The sequence below is a fragment of the Oryctolagus cuniculus genome, chromosome 17, assembly GCF_051225735.1.
Source record: "Oryctolagus cuniculus isolate XC-2025 breed Fujian yellow rabbit chromosome 17, ASM5122573v1, whole genome shotgun sequence".
NCBI lineage: Eukaryota > Metazoa > Chordata > Mammalia > Lagomorpha > Leporidae > Oryctolagus > Oryctolagus cuniculus.
Window position 1 is genome coordinate 60,031,438 of NC_142883.1, and position 15,792 is coordinate 60,047,229.

Below are 15,792 nucleotides of genomic sequence, written 5' to 3' on the forward strand. Positions count from 1 at the left end.
GGGGAGTGACTCAGCAGATGGAAGACCCCTCTCTCTCTCTCACTCTGCCTTTCAAATAAGTCTTTAAAACAAAATGGGAAGGCTGGTGCCGCGGCTCACTAGGCTAATCCTCCGCCTAGCGGCGCCGGCACACCGGGTTCTAGTCCCGGTTGGGGCGCCGGATTCTGTCCCGGTTGCCCCTCTTCCAGGCCAGCTCTCTGCTGTGGCCAGGGAGTGCAGTGGAGGATGGCCCAGGTGCTTGGGCCCTGCACCCCATGGGAGACCAGGAGAAGCACCTGGCTCCTGCCATCGGATCAGCGCGGTGCGCCGGCCGCAGTGCACCGGCTGCGGCGGGCATTGGAGGGTGAACCAATGGCAAAAGGAAGACCTTTCTCTCTGTCTCTCTCACTGTCCACTCTGCCTGTCAAAAAAAAAGGGGGGGGGGATAGCAAATAATAAATTGTTAATAATTTTAAACCATTAAATGCTATTCGAATCCACTAGAAAATGTAAATACCCTTTTGACATTTCGCTATGAACCAGTCTCTGTGGTGTAAGGCAGAAGTATAAACTTTGCTCTTTTTTTTTTTTTGACAGGCAGAGTGGACAGTGAGAGAGAGACAGAGAGAAAGGTCTTCCTTTTGCCGTTGGTTCACCCTCCAATGGCCGCCGCTGCAGCCGGCGCACTGCGCTGATCCGATGGCAGGAGCCAGGATCCAGGTGCTTTTCCTGGTCTCCCATGGGGTGCAGGGCCCAAGCACCTGGGCCATCCTCCACTGCACTCCCTGGCCATAGCAGAGAGCTGGCCTGGAAGAGGGGCAACCGGGACAGAATCCGGCGCCCCGACCGGGACTAGAACCCGGTGTGCCGGCGCCGCAAGGTGGAGGATTAGCCTATTGAGCCACGGCGCCGGCTCAAACTTTGCTCTTAATAACTGGTCCATAATATGCAATACACGGTATACGTGCATGTAGTCAGTGTAATATGTATTGAGTAAATGAAATTAAATCTTTCCACGTTTCTACAAAAAAACGGGAAACATCTGACTGACGCGACCTGGGCACCTGTCTCCGGAAAGTGCCCGTTTCCCTTTGCCTGCAAAGGCAAGCTCATGTCCGCGCGGCCCCACAGCCAGGGTCTCCCTGCTGGCCCCGGCGTTCTGAGCAGCCCACACACACCTTTTCCTCTTCCAAGGGTCACGCGCGCGCAGAGGGGGCCTCGCCCACCCTCCGGCCCCATCCCCACACGCGGCCCGGAGCCCGACGAGCTGCCTTCCCTCTCTCTGAAGGGCCTCTGACCTGGCGCCTCCAGGTCCGGCCGGCCAGCTCCAGGACAGGACTCTTCTCATCAGGAATGACGCCGCGGCCGGGACAGGCAGGCAGCCTGATGGCTAACCCAGGTCCTGCCCCGTCACTCACGGCGCCCTCTCTCTCCCCTGCCCCCACGCGGGGTCTCCTGGACAACAGGCCGTCAGCCGAGCGGCCTCCACAAGGGGCCCGCTGGGCTCGGCTGCTCCGCGTCCTCTCGGCCAGTGAGTCCGGATTGCTTCCTCGGTCAGGAGCGTAAAGCCGCTCGTTAGGAAGTGTCATTCCTTGCCACTGCCCCGCCAGCCCATCCCTGCAGGACAAGGAAGCCCCCAAAAGCGCAAGGCCGAGGGGCCACGGGACTTGAGGCCCAGGAGGCAGCCTACGCCAGAGCCCGGCCCTTCCTCCCCCGGCACTGTCCACAGCGCTCAGGCAGCTCGTGGTACTTCCACTCTCTCGTGCACGTGGGAGGTGGTTCTGGCCAATGCGACCTCAAGGGGATCCTCCTAGGGGACCACCGGGAAGACTCCACTTCCTGATGAAAGGAGAGAGACCCAAGGCGGGAACTCTGCCCTGTTTGCTTTTAATGCTCTCGGAGGAAGCTGTGATGCCTACAGCTGCAGCAGCCATCCTGTGACCACGAGGGACAAGACTGAAGGAAGGAGAAGGAGAGACCCTACGTCCTTGATGACACCCTTGAACCACTAGCCAACTCTGGGACCCCCACGGCGCCACACTGCTGTTGCAAGAGATAATTAAACACCTGGGCTGCTTACAACTCTGCCAGGCACTCTGTTAGCTGCAGGCCAAAGCATACACAGAGGGGTGGGCACTTTTATCTTTTCTTGAGCAACTTCTCTTACTTCACAAATGAGGAAACAGATACAAAATCTTTGAATAACAAAGTCAATACACAAACCAAAGACCAGAAGGGAATGAGCACTCAAGGCCTGAGCGCCTTGCACCACACCACATTTTATGAAAAGATTTCTGTATTTCAAAAGCAGTTAGAGAGAGGGAGTGAGGAGACACACAGGAAGATCTTCCACCTGCCGGTTCCCTTCCCAGAGGGCCACAACATCCAGGGCTGCACCGATCCAAAGCCAGGAGCCAGGAGCTTCTTCAGGGTCTCCCACGTGGGTATCAGGGGTTTAAGCATTTGGGCCATCTACTGCTTTCCCAGCGTATTAGCAGGAAGCTGGATCAGAAGTGGAGCAGCCGGGACCCGAACCGGCGCCTATATGGGTTGCTGGTGTCACAGGCGGTGGCTTTACCCACTGAGCCACAGTGCCAGCCCAACGCTGGCTCTTATTTTACTTGCGTGCCCTGTACAAGAGGGCTGCTGGGGGTGGCTTCCCGCTGCGGTTCACAACTGCAATCCACCCACATCGGAACATCTCAAAACCACCGCATCCTGCGCTCGGGAACACCTGCTCCTAGGAACGCCCTCACCGACTGTCCCTGCGGGTTCCTTACTTCACTCACAGAGTTCTTCCTTCCTTGTCTTGTCTGTCTGTTTTGGTTTTTCAGATAAGTGTATTCTTTGTTACACTGGTTTTTAATTTCTTCTCTCTCAGTTTTTACCAGGTTGAACGCAGTTCATAGATACAATTCTAAGAATACAACGATACTCCCGCTCCCTCTCACCCGCCCTGGAGTTTGTTCTTTGCACAAGTTCTGCTGTGAGGCACTGGAAACAATCACTGGCCTCAAGGAAAACAAATACCAGTGAGTTAAGAATTGAGAGGGTGCAGCGGGCCCAAGATGAGCAGGCTGCAGCGGTGAAGGGAAAATAGGGAGACCCCGATCCAGGAAGTGAGGGCAGGCCTCTCCCGGGCCGGCGGCAGTGAAAAGTCTGGAGAGAGGAGAGAGGCACGCACTGCAGGTGGCACGCAGGAAGGCTCATGGGAGTGAAGGTCGCCTCCCTACAGGAGCCGAAGGCCATGATGCGGAATCTAAGGGGAGGCAGGGGCTCCGGTCCTGAAATGTCAAGGTCTCTCTCTCTTTTTTTTTTTTTTGAAAGGCAGAGTTAGAGAGAGGAGGAGAGGAGACAAAGAAATCTTCCATCCATGCTTCACTCCCCAAATGACCACAACAGCCAGGACTGGGCCAGGCTGAAGCCAGGAGCTTCTTCCAGGTCTCCCATTAGGGTGCAGGGGCTCAAGCACTCAGGCCATCCTCCGCTGCTTTCCCAGGTGCATTAGTAGGGAGCTGGGTCTGAAGTGGAGCAGTTGGGACTAGAACCGGTGCCCCTACGGGATGCGGTGCTGCAGACCTTGGCTTTAGCCTCCTGAGCCACAGCGTTGGACCCACGTGTGGTCTTTCAAGGTAGGGGCAGGGGATGCTCTACAAAGAGGAGTGGATAGAGCCAAGAGAAACAGCTGCACCCCGAGGCCCAGGGAGTAGGTGCAGTTCCGGCGGCAGGGCTCAGGCAAGGCCGGATGGTGCAGGGAGCGTTCAGAGGAGAGGCTGGGCCGCGAGGACTGGGTCACGTCACTGCACAGCCTGGGAAGCAGCGGCGGGACTGAGGCTGGTGAGCCAGGGCAGCAGGCAGAGCACTGCTTGAAAATATTTTCTGAGAACCGGAAATCTGTAGCCAAGGTTGAAATATACAAATCCACGCCTCCATTCTCATCTTTAATATCCCAGCAGTATTTGAAACGTTTCATTTATTTGAGTGGCAGAATTCCCATCCACTGGCTGACTCCCAAGCTGCTTGCAACAGCTGGAGCTAGGCTTGGGCCAAAGTCAAGAGCTGGGAATTCAATCCGGGTCTCCCACATGGGTGGCAGGGATCCAACGGCCTGAGCCAGCACCACCACCTCCCAGGGGTGCACCAGCAGGAAGCTGTAGTCAGGAGCCAGAGCCAAGAACTGGAACCCAGGATCGCCAGTGTGGGACGTGGGCATCTTAACTGCTAGGCTAAAAACACTGGCTCCCTGGTACCTGCAACCATGAAGAGTAAAGACAGACTTCATGATCCATCTCTCCATCTAAAATTAAGCTCTCACTAATCTCCCCCCAGCTGCCAGTCATGCTGTCCGCCTTTGAACCGTGGGACCAAACACCAAGTCTTAGAAACAGCACAGACTCTTCCCAGGCTGTGCAGAGTCAGGGGGAGGGAGGGAGAGATCTTCCACCCACTGGTTCACCCCCCAGATGCTCCCTGGGCAGCCCCGAGCTGTGTGCCTTCTCCCCCTCTCCAGGCGAGAGTTCCTACCATTCTGCCAAAGCAGACATTTTCCTGCTTAAAAAGCTATACACAGGGCCGGCGTTGTGGCTTATTTGGCTAATCCTCCACCTGTGGCACCGGCACCCCGGGTTCTAGTCCCGGTCAGGGTGCCGGATTCTGTCCTGGTTGCCCCTCTTCCAGGCCAGCTCTCTGCTGTGGCCCGGGAGTGCAGTGGAGGATGGCCCAGGTGCTTGGGCCCTGCACCCCATGGGAGACCAGGAGGAAGCACCTGGCTCTTGGCTTCGGATTGGCGCAGTGCGCCGGCTGCAACACACCGCCGGAGCAGCCATTGGGGGGTGAACCAACGGCAAAGGAAGACCTTTCTCTCTGTCTCTCTCTGTCTCACTGTCCACTCTGCCTGTCAAAAAAAAAAAAAAAAAAAAAAGCTATGCACAGGCTCTTGAGTGCTTATCTCACAAATCCCAGCTCCTCCGGTCCCCCAGCCCTGAGCCCCCACTCTGCAGGCGGCTGCATGGGAACTCGGAGGAAGGGGCTGGGGGTCTGCTGCCTGTGGGGAGGGGGACCATGGAGGCAGCCAGGGGAGGCGTGTGATCACTCTGCTCCGTAGGGCCAAGCCTTCCGGACCCCACGGACAGAGCCAGGACTCACACTGGAGCTCCTGCTCCGTCGCGGCGGGGCAGTGACTCTGCTTGGGACACACACGCTTGGCCCCAGGCCCACGGAGGAGACAGGGCTGCAGCAGAGAGCTGGCAGGTGTCCCTGTGCTGGGCAGGACTCCGGAAGGCTCTGGCACCTCCCTGCCCCAGCTGTGCCCCACCCTGTCCCTGAACACCTGCCCTCCCCACGCCACCCTTGCCGCAGGCTCCACACCCAGAACACCCTGCAGTCTGCACGCGTGTGTCCCTCTCCTCAGACGCTCGGGAAGGGCACAGGTCACGCTTGCACCAGTCATTCCTCTGGTGCGGAGGGCCGAGGGAGCGGGAGGCTGTCCCTGCGCAGGGGAGTCGGTGCCAGCGACAGAGGAGGGGACACAAAACCAGGGCAGGAACAGGCCGCACAAGACAGGGTGTCCTGGGAAAATGCACGCTGGGAAGTGGCTGTGCCCCACCGTGGTGGGGGGGGGGGGGAGCTGTGCTCTGATCCATCCATTCTCTTCATAAGGCGCTCATTAGCGAAGGAGATCGACAGGAAGGCAGTCACGTGGAGGGAATCAACAAGAGAAACTGTGTGCGCTAGGGTTACATAACGCGAGGGGCCGCGGCCAAGGGCCGCCCAGCAAGTGCTGGCCCAGTTCCCGGGCAGGGTCTCCTCCTGCTCAAACCAGGCCGCCTTCTCAGCCTCAGAAATCAACTCCCCGCTCTCAGTCCAGACTCCCACGGGCACCATCCCGGGCGAGGACGCTCAGCCAGGGGCTGGAGGGAGCTGAGCTCCCCCGGAAGCAGCGGCTCCACAGCCACCTCTGAGTGGCTGCTGAGGGCGGGGACAGCAGCACCCAACGCGTGCCAAGTGCTAAGTCGACACATACGGACTTGTCTCTGTGGACTAAAGTGGGAGATTCTTTTTTCTTTTAAAAAATTTGTATTGTTTACTTGAAAGGTAGAGTTAACAGAGAGGGAGGGAAAGACAGAGAGAAATCTTCCACGTACTGGTTCACTCCCCAAATGGCCACAACAGCTAAGGCTAGACCAGGCTGAAGCCAGGAGCCAGGAGCTTCTTCCGGGTCTCCCATGCAGGTGCAAGGGCGCAAGCACTTGGGCCATCTTCTACTGCTTTCCCAGGTGCGTTGGCAGGGAGCCGGATAGGAAACGGAGCAGCCGGGATGCTAACAAGCACTCATACGAGATACTGGGTCACAGGCAGTGCTTCAATCCCCTACGCCACAACACTGGCCCTGGATTTTTTTTCTTTACCTTCTGTGCAGTTGACAAGCTTTGCTCCTCTGTATAAAGCAGTATACACATTCTTAGGAAAACCTCACGGTCCCTAAAACCGCACAGGTAACAGGAGTCACCTGAAGAGTGGGGTCAGGCAGACCACTCAACACTACAGAATGTGGAGACTACAGCGCCGACAATCACTGGGGACACTCAGTGGATATTAAAACGAACCCAAGAAGTCCAGATATCCGGGCAAAATTTTAATGTGAGGAAAGCTGACAGGTGCCACAGCAGTGCTAACAAAAGGAGACCTGAGCCGGGCGCTGCCACCTCGCTGGGCGCAGCAGCAGTGCAGGCCGCCACAGGCCAGGATGCAGCTTTCTGAGGAGGGTGCCAGCATGGCGGGGGTGGGGGTGGGGAGACTGCCTTGGTTTTCTGTGTCCCTGAGAGCCCAGAGGGGCCCCCATTACACAGCAAGCTGAGGGCTGTTTCCTTTGCTGCCGAAGACTTTAACTGTTCCACCTCCTTTGCCTAAGCAAATTCATGGATAAGCCAAAGCAAGGCTGGCCGTGAAACAACACCCTTCCCCTGCCCCCATCACACGCGACCTGGTCCACCACACAGAAACACGTGGAAGCAGAGCAGTCTGCCCGAAGTGCAGCATGGGCTCCTGCCGCACGCCACAGCTGCCCAGGGCACCTGTGCCATGCACCCAACACCTAACTCTACGTTTGCTGTCTCCTCCCACTGAGTGACCGGTGAGCCCTGCTATGGTTTGGACAGGAAAACTCATACCAATGTTTAAACCCCAAAGTCCAGGCGAACAGGCCATGGATTAATGCCAATGGTTGATGGTTTAGGGTGGGTACTTGATCTAACGATGGCACCTGAGGGGGCCTGGCGGGCAGCGTTTAGGTCATGGGGGCATTTAGGTTTAGGAAGGGAGCTCTCCCGAGGGGCTGGTTATTTAAGCTGAGTGTGGCCCAGCTTCTCTCTCAGCTTCCTGGCTCACCGTGTGGTTGCTAGCCTGCACCTGCTCTTCCACGGCCAGTGGCCGCCACATGCCATCTAACTGTGAACCTCCAAAATGTAAGCCGGAACAAACCTTGTCCATCTCAAGAGGCTCCTCCTCAGCCATTCAGTTAATATTAAAGAGAAGCTGACCAATATCACCACTCCCCAGTGGAGGACACCTGACACTGCCTGGCAAGCAGGCCTGGAAAGAAAGCCAAAATTTCTAAGACAGAGCCAAAATTCTTAGTGTAAGCATGCGTGTGTGTGTGCGTGTGCGTCAAACGTCCTCTTGCAGCTCTCACTACACCAAGACACAGGGGCGTGAGCCTGGTCTGGGCTTCGGCTTGTGGAGCACCAGAGGCATACTGGGTACAAGGGGGTATCTCTACCGTGAGCACTTGCCTCCCATTCAGGTTTCCCATGGAACCAAAGAAGAAGGTTTTTAAAATATTCATTAAAAAAAAAGTGTTCATGAACGACAGAAAAATAAACAGAAGATTCAAAATAGTACTCTACTAAAGAAATAGAATTAACCTATTAAGTCTCAAGTTTTCAACTCTGCCACCATCCCAACAACACAGTATTTATTTCAAAGGTACCATAGGCAGTTTACTTACTGCTCAATTTAAGTCTTAAAAAGCTGTCCTCTCTATATGTACATCCATATAGGACAATGGGACACATGCAATAACAAATAAAAACCTTCCCCCTGAGAAAACTGAAGACGCAGATGTCTTCACAAATGAACTATAACACACATTTAAGGACCAAAAAAACCATTCTGGGGGCCGGTGTTGTGGCGTAGTAGGTTAAGCCTCCGCCTGCATATGGGCGCCGGTTCGAGTCCGGGCTGCTCCACTTCCGATCCAGCTCCCTGCTAACGTGCTTGGGAAAGCAGAAGAAGATGGCCCAAGTGCTTAGGCCCCTGCACCCACGTGAGAGACCCGGAAGAAGCTCCTAGCTTTGGAGCAGCTCAGCTCTGGCCACTGCAGCCATTTGGGGAGTGAACCAGCTGATGGGAGACCTCTCTCTCTCTGGCTCTGCCTCTCAAATAAATAAATAAATCTTAAAACAATGACAAAACTCTTCTGTAGAGAGAGCAGATGCGGTCTGATTTTACTCACATGAAGCTCGGGTCCAGGAGCGGCAGAGCCTCTCCAGCACTTGTGGAAAATGTACTGCAGGCACTCTGCCCTGTCACTGCAGGTGGCCACAGTGTGGCCTGTGGGAAGGAGAGTGCCCGTTGCCCACCAGATGACAAGCTGCGCCCCACCCAGGAGGCTGCTGGCCCCCAAGGGGTTCTCACCTGCTCCAACAAATCCAGGCATCCGCAGATCTCGGTGGTGGGCCTGGCTGGGCTTGAGCCCTGCCTGCTGCCACTCGTAAAGGCAGCTGGGAGAGCCGCCATCGTCCCTCGCAGCCACCTGAGATCCGTGCAGGAGGAGCGCAGGGGGCAGAAAAGACAGATGGCAGCACTCCCCAGCAGTTGCCGGCTGGTCTGACTGTGACTCAGCCGGCAGAGGCTGAGGGGCGGGGACCAAGACCACGTCTCTCTCCGGGGCTGGTTTCTGCGGACTCTGAGTGTTCTCTTACATCAGATAGAAGCCAAAGACAGCTCCTGTATCTGAGCTCCTTTATACAGAGTAAGTGACCATGACCGAGACAGGGCTACTGCCTGAAGCCAGAGCAGAGGAGAAAAGCGCAGTGTGTCCTCTGGCCCCACGGCGCCCTCCACGGCTGGGGCTACGATGCGCTGCTCCAGGGACTCACTCCACCGGTCCAGAGGGCCAGCCTCTGTGTACACACAAGGGCAGAAGAGGCCATCTGCGGCACCTGCTGTCGGCATTCCCGTAACCGCTGAGGCTAACTTGGACAGCTGGATGACTGCAGTGTCAGCCAGCTTGGTCCACTGTAACCACCTTTCCCTTTTTGATTAGTAGGGAGCCTGTGGTACAGACTTGGAGACCCTGTAACTATCTTACTCCTCGTCAGGCCGTCACCCGAGTTTTAGCATCACTGATGACTCGCGCCTGCATCAGTTACCACTATGATAGCTGCCCAGTGGGGATTTGCTCGACTCAGTCATTTCTTCTCAATAATTAGATGGCAGTCTACTATAAGCAAGAGTTCCTCCAACATTTTTTTTTGTAAGATTCATTTATTTGAAAGGCAGAGTTAGGGAGGGAGAAGAACGGGTAGAGAGAGACAGAGAGAGATATCTTCCATCCACTGGCTCACTCCCCAAATGGCTGCAACAGCCAGAGCTGGGCTGATCTGAAGCCAGGAGTCGGGAGCTTCTTCTGGGTCTCCCACATTCATGCAGGGGCCCCAAGTATTTGGGCCATCCTCTGCTGCTTCCCCAGACACATGAGCAGGGAGTTGGATAGGAACAAACCCATTATTTAAAAAAAAAAAAAATTTCTCCTAGGGGCCAGTATTGTGGCATAGCAGATAAAGCCACTGCTTGTGACACTGGCATCCCATATGGACAACGGTTCATGTCCTGGCTGCTCCACTTCAGATCCAGCTCCCTGCTAATGGCCTGGGAAAGCAGCAGAAGATGGCCCAAGTGTTTAGGTCCCTGCTACCCATGTGAGAGACCTGGATGGAGCTCCTGGCTCCTGGCTCTGGCCTGGTTCAGCCCAGTTCCTGGAATATCTTTCTCTGTCTCTCCTTTCTTTCAATAATAAATAATCTTTAAAAAAGTGTTTTAAATCTCCTAAATACAAGTTTATTGCTAGGACCCAGAAGGAATGATACGCCAGTAGCAATGCGCAAAGCTATCCCATTCTTGATTTCTAACTGTCACTCACCACTGAACAAGCCAAAGCTCCAAAGCTGGAAAACACGAGGTGGACCCAACCCAACCATTCTATTCCAGAAAGTAAGAAAATGCTCAAAATTCACACGGACACTCAGCCAGAAGGGAACTTGCATCAGCCAAACACAGGCATCAAAATGAGTAACGGGAATGGAGCACGACTCTGCGACTCTGCGAATGAAAACCAAATCCATAAGCCGACACCGATGTGTCAACAAACGGTTTAAAGGAGGGCGAAGGAAAAGTTCTTCTTCACAGAAACATGCAAACTGATAAAGGCAGGAGGAGGAGGAGAAAAAGGGGAGACTACCATTTCACAACCACCATCGCAGGGACCAGCTCAGGCAAGATTCGTCCAAGGGGAAAACACACCTCCCTTTCCTATGAAGAGCCTGGAAGACACCGCCTCGCCACGTGGCCGAGTACACAGCACCCACCAGGGGACACGCTGACCCCGGTGCCTGCCCTGAGCAGGACACAACGCCACTCCCGGAGACAGTGCTGCTGCCACACACGGCCAGCTCAGAGCAGCCACAGGGGAGCAAGCAAACCCAACAGGACGGACACTCGCAAAACAACCTGGACTGCCCCAAAACGTCAGTGTCTTGAAATAACCAAAAGTAAACCACACATGCAAAAACACTAAGAACCTGCTTCCGCTTACAGGAAATTAAGAGAATGTGTTCAATGCAAGCATGATTTTTACTGGGACCTGATTAAAACTGTAGGGAACGTAACTGGGATAACCGGGGACCCGTGACTGAGACAGCAGGTCTGTGAACATCCTGACTGCTGGCGCTGGCACTGCTTGCACACCACCGTCCCACTTCAGAGTTCCCGGCTGCCCCGCTTCCGACCCAGCTCTGCTAACGGCCTGGGAGGGAGCGGAAGATGGCCCAAGTGCTTGGGCCCCTGCACCCACGTGGGAGACCAGGATGGAGTTCCAGGCTCCTGGCTTTGGCCTGGCCCAGAGTCAGCGGTTGCAGCACTCTGAGGAGTAAACCGGGAGACTGAAGAGTTCTCTCCTTGTCACTTCCTGTCACTGTGCCTTTCAAGTAAATCTTAGAAAACAAAACCTCCTGAATGTGCTAGTTATGCATGGATGTACTCGTGTTTGAGACAAACAAAGCAAATATAGCAAAATATTGTGTGAATCCACGTGCAAGGCAGATGGGAATTCACTGCACTCATCTTGCAACTTAAAAGCTGTGAAAAAGCACACTGCTTCAGAGTGACTCATTTTTGAAACCCCAGACTGCCTTCACCCATCAAGCGATATAAATCCATGCATGCAGCAGTGGTATATGTGTGTGTGTATCCACGAGCGCACACTCACCACACACTCACATACACTGCACTCATTCCGTAACTGGTTTAAAACCCTGTGCAGTTAAAAAGCTCAGTTACTGATGACTTCTCCAAATGCCGAGCCTGGGAGACACTTCCTGCCCTGTGACACGGCCGGCCACGCCCCGTGGAAATCCCTCTCTGGTTTCCGTGGCGCCAGTCTAGTTTCTCTCCTACGCCAGCTCTGAGTGTGCCCAATGGAGAACAACCAGCTCAGGTGTCCGTGTCGGAGCTGACCGCCCTGCCCACACCAGCACACACACAGATGCATGCATGCACAAGTGGACACATGCTCACACGTGTGTGCTGCCGAATCCTAAATGTGTCGCAGGCCAGTGGTGGGACAGAGTCCTGGCTGTGTTCTCTTACATCAGATAGAAGCCAAAGACAGCTGTGAGCCCTGCTCCTGACACAGGAGGAGTGGGAGACCTTAAACAGGTCACAAGTAACGAAGAAAACAGCTGCTGGCACTCAGAGACCCATGCAGGAAGCTGGGTGCCCTCCAGAGGACATGTCAGTGTCCCGAGCACGGTACAAATGAGGAAGAGTCAGCGGATGAGGAGATGGGGAGGCGGGCACTCCCGCTGCAGAGAGGCCTCAGAGAGCCTCCGGAGCTAGTGCACAGAAGCAAAGGAGAGGGAGTGGCAGGAGGGGGTCAGAGGCCAAGGGGCAGGGGCCCTCATCCCCAAGTGCTAGGAGCACTGGGTAATGGGAGGAGGCGTGATCAGGCTCATTTTAGAAAGATGGCAAGTGTGGCGGGCATTGCTGGGCACTGAGCTAAGCCACCTCCTGCAGCGCCTGCATCCCATATGAGCACCGATTCCAGTCCCGGCTGCTCCACTTCCGATCCAGCTCCCTGCTAATGCACCTGGGAAAGCAGCGGAAGATGGCCCAAGTACCTGGGACCCTGCTCTCATGGGGGAGACCCGGATGGAGTTCCAGGCTCCTGGCTTTGGCCTGAACCAGCCCCAGCTGTTGCCAACACCTGGGGAGTGAACCAGTGGATGGAAGATTTCTCTCCCTTCCCCTCCCCATCCCGCAACGCTATCACTCTACCTTTGAAATAAATAAATCTGTAAGAAAGAAAGAGGGCAGTTATGTGAGGAGTAGGCTACAAGGGCAACTGTCGATGCAGAGAGCTCAAGAGACGAGACTGGCTTCCTGGTGCTGGGTGGGGGCCAAGACAGAGGGGCTGGGTCCACAGCCGGGTGGAAGCACTGACCCCAACTCCCCAGTACTCAAGCACCTGCTTGAACATGCCGGAACCTTAAACACAACCCAGACTACAGCTGGTGCCAAAGGCCCCTTTCTTCAGGGTGGCATGGCCAGCTGTTTCCAGATGCAGGAGCCACCCTGGACTCCCCCTCTCCCTCAGCCCAGCATCCACCCGAGTCACCAGGTCCTCCTGTATTGTCCCCTGCCATCTCAGTCTCGGAGCCAGAAGCACCTCTCTCAGAACGTGCCATCCACCAGCCCCGCTGGCTGCTCGCCTGGGCTGATGGACAGAGGCAGATCTCATGCCCATAGGTCCCTGCTCTGCCTGGCCCTGGCCAGCTGCATTTCCAGGTCTGGTTGACTGACTGCTTCTACTGACCTCTGGTTCTTGGGACTCCTGCCCTGGTCCCCTGGGTGCCTATGTAGCTTTACTGGTGGTCCCTCTGCTCCAGACCCTGCCAGCCCTCTTGGCTGATACCAAACATCAACCGCTGGGGGAGACGTCATATCACACCCATCTCCCAGGACCCCCAGCCTCGGCCCTGCTCCTGGATGACAATCGGCTACCCCAGACCATTTCGTCCTCTCCAAACCCTCCTGCCAGCTGTCCAACACAGAGACCAGCCTGCGGCAGGTGTCTGGTACAGTGGTTAAGGTGCTTCCTGAGATGCCCACGTTTCACGGCATCTGGTACAAGTCCCGGCCACTCCACTTCTTGCCAATGCACACCCTGGGAGGCAGCTGGTGATGGCTACTAAGTACTTGGGTCCTTACGACTCATATGGGAGACCTGGCTGCAGTTCTGCCTTCCTGGCTTTGGCCTGGTCCAGCCCTGGTGGTTATGGGCATTTGGGGAGTAAGCCACTGGATGAAAGAGCGTGCTCTCTTTCTCTCTCCACCCCTGCCGTCTTCTCCCTCCCCCTAAACAGATAAAAATAAATAATTAAAAAACTGCTGTGAAAGCTGCATGACCAGCATGAGAGGGGAAGGCATGTCTCCTCCGTATCTCTGGAGGAAATGTGTAATCTAGACACGAAGCAGACTAAGCTGTGGCGAATCTTTTAGCAACGGACAGCCACCAAAAACAGACTCCACCCGACCTGGACATCAGAACCATTTCCCTGAGCAGCCTGGGGTGCGGCGTGGGGGGAGGGAGGCCCTTCCTGCCCCCCACCCCAAGCACGCTGCTCCCTCTGAAGTCAACACTCAGACAATGCAGTCCAGAAACCTTCTGTACAGCTACAGAGCGAATGAAAATGGCATAAACCCTGACAACATAAAAGGAACAGCAGAATACGAATGTGCTCAACACACCCTCTATGTAGACAATGACATAAGAACAACGGTTGCCTCCCACAGGCGAATTGGGAACCCAGAAATCAGAGACAGGCGATTTCCTGCCCTTACATGTACAGCTTCAATTCCTTTACAACTGGGTGAATTAACCTTTTCTGTTTTTACTTACTTATTTCCATTTTATCTGAAGGTCAGATAGAGAGACGAGAAATTTTTCCATCTACTAATTCACTCCCTGAACGCCCACAAGAAACAGGGCTGGGCCAGGCTGAAGACAGGAGCCTGGAACTCAGTCCAGGTCTCCCAGCTGGGTGGCAGGAACCCAGTCACCGGGGTCATCCCCTGCTGCCTCCCAGGGTGCACTAGCAGGAATCTGGATCACAAGCAGAGCAGCCAGAACCTGAACCAGGCACTCCACCAATATGGGATGCAGGTATCCCAAGTAGCATTTTTTTTTTTTAATTTATTTGACAGGTAGAGTTAGAGAGAGAGAGAGAGAAAAGTCTTCCTTCTGTTGGTTCACTCCCCAAATGGCCGCTACGGCCAGCGCTGCGCCAATCCGAAGCCAGGAGCCAGGTGCCTCTTCCTGGTCTCCCACGTGGGTGCAGGAGCCCAAACACTTGGGCCATCCTCCACTGCCCTCCTGGACCACAGCAGAGAGCTGGACTGGAAGAGGAGCAACCAAGACTAGAACCCGGCGCCCACATGGGATGCCAGCACTTCAGGCGGAGGATTAACAAAGTGAGCCGCAGCACTGGCCACAAGTAGCTTTTTTTTTTTCTTTTTGACAGTCAGAAGGACAGTGAGAGAAAGAGAGAGACAAAGAGAAAGGTCTTCCTTTTGCTGTTGGTTCACCCTCCAATGGCTGCCGTGGCCGGTGCGCTGCGGCCAGCGCACCGCGCTGACCAGAAGCCAGGAGCCAGGTGCCTCTCCTGGTCTCCCATGGGGTGCAGGGCCCAAGCACCTGGGCCATCCTCCACTGCACTCCCTGGCCACAGCAGAGAGCTGGCCTGGAAGAGGGGCAACCGGGACAGAATCCAGCGCCCCGACCGGGACTAGAACCCGGTGTGCCAGTGCCGCAGGCGGAGGATTAGCCTATTGAGCTGCGGCGCCAGCCACAAGTAGCATTTTTAAAGACTTATTTATTTTATTTGAAATGCGGAGTTAGAGAGAGGCAGAGGCAAGGCAGAGAGAGAGACTGATCTTTCATCTGCTGGTTCACTCCCCAGATGGCTGCAATGGCTGGAGCTGCACCGATCCAAAGCCAGGAGCTTCTTCCAAGTCTCCCACGTGGGTGCAGGGGCCCAAGGTATAGGCAGTGCTTTAGCAGCTATGCCATAGCACCGGCCCCCCAAGTAGCATCTTAATTGTGGCACCAAATGCCCACCCCATGAATCACCTCTTTGAAAGCAAGATCTCTGTTAGGTAAGCTGCATGCCAAGAGTCACCGTATAGTTGATAGAAACCAGAAGTAAGGACTGGCATTGTGGAACAGGCTGTTGGCTGGGATGCCGGCATCCCTGCTGAGTGCCAGTTCAAGTCCTAGCTGCTCCACTTCCACTCTGCCTTTCAAACAAGTAAATAATTTTATAAAAAACAGAAAGCAGGGCTGGCGCTGTGGAGTAGTAGGTTAATTCTCTGCCTGCAGTGTTGGCATTCCATATGGGCACCGGTTCTACCCCAGGCTACTCCACTTCTGATCCAGCTCTCTGCTATGGCCTAGGAAAGCAGTGGAAGATGGCCCAA

At 55.1% G+C, this 15,792-nt stretch overlaps 1 protein-coding gene across 2 annotated transcripts in view; it reads right to left on the reverse strand.

Annotated features, from left to right (window-relative positions):
- The window catches only part of ADORA2B (adenosine A2b receptor), a 40,609-nt gene that overhangs the window by 2,279 nt on the left and 22,538 nt on the right, over positions 1–15,792 (reverse strand). The window lies entirely within an intron of this gene.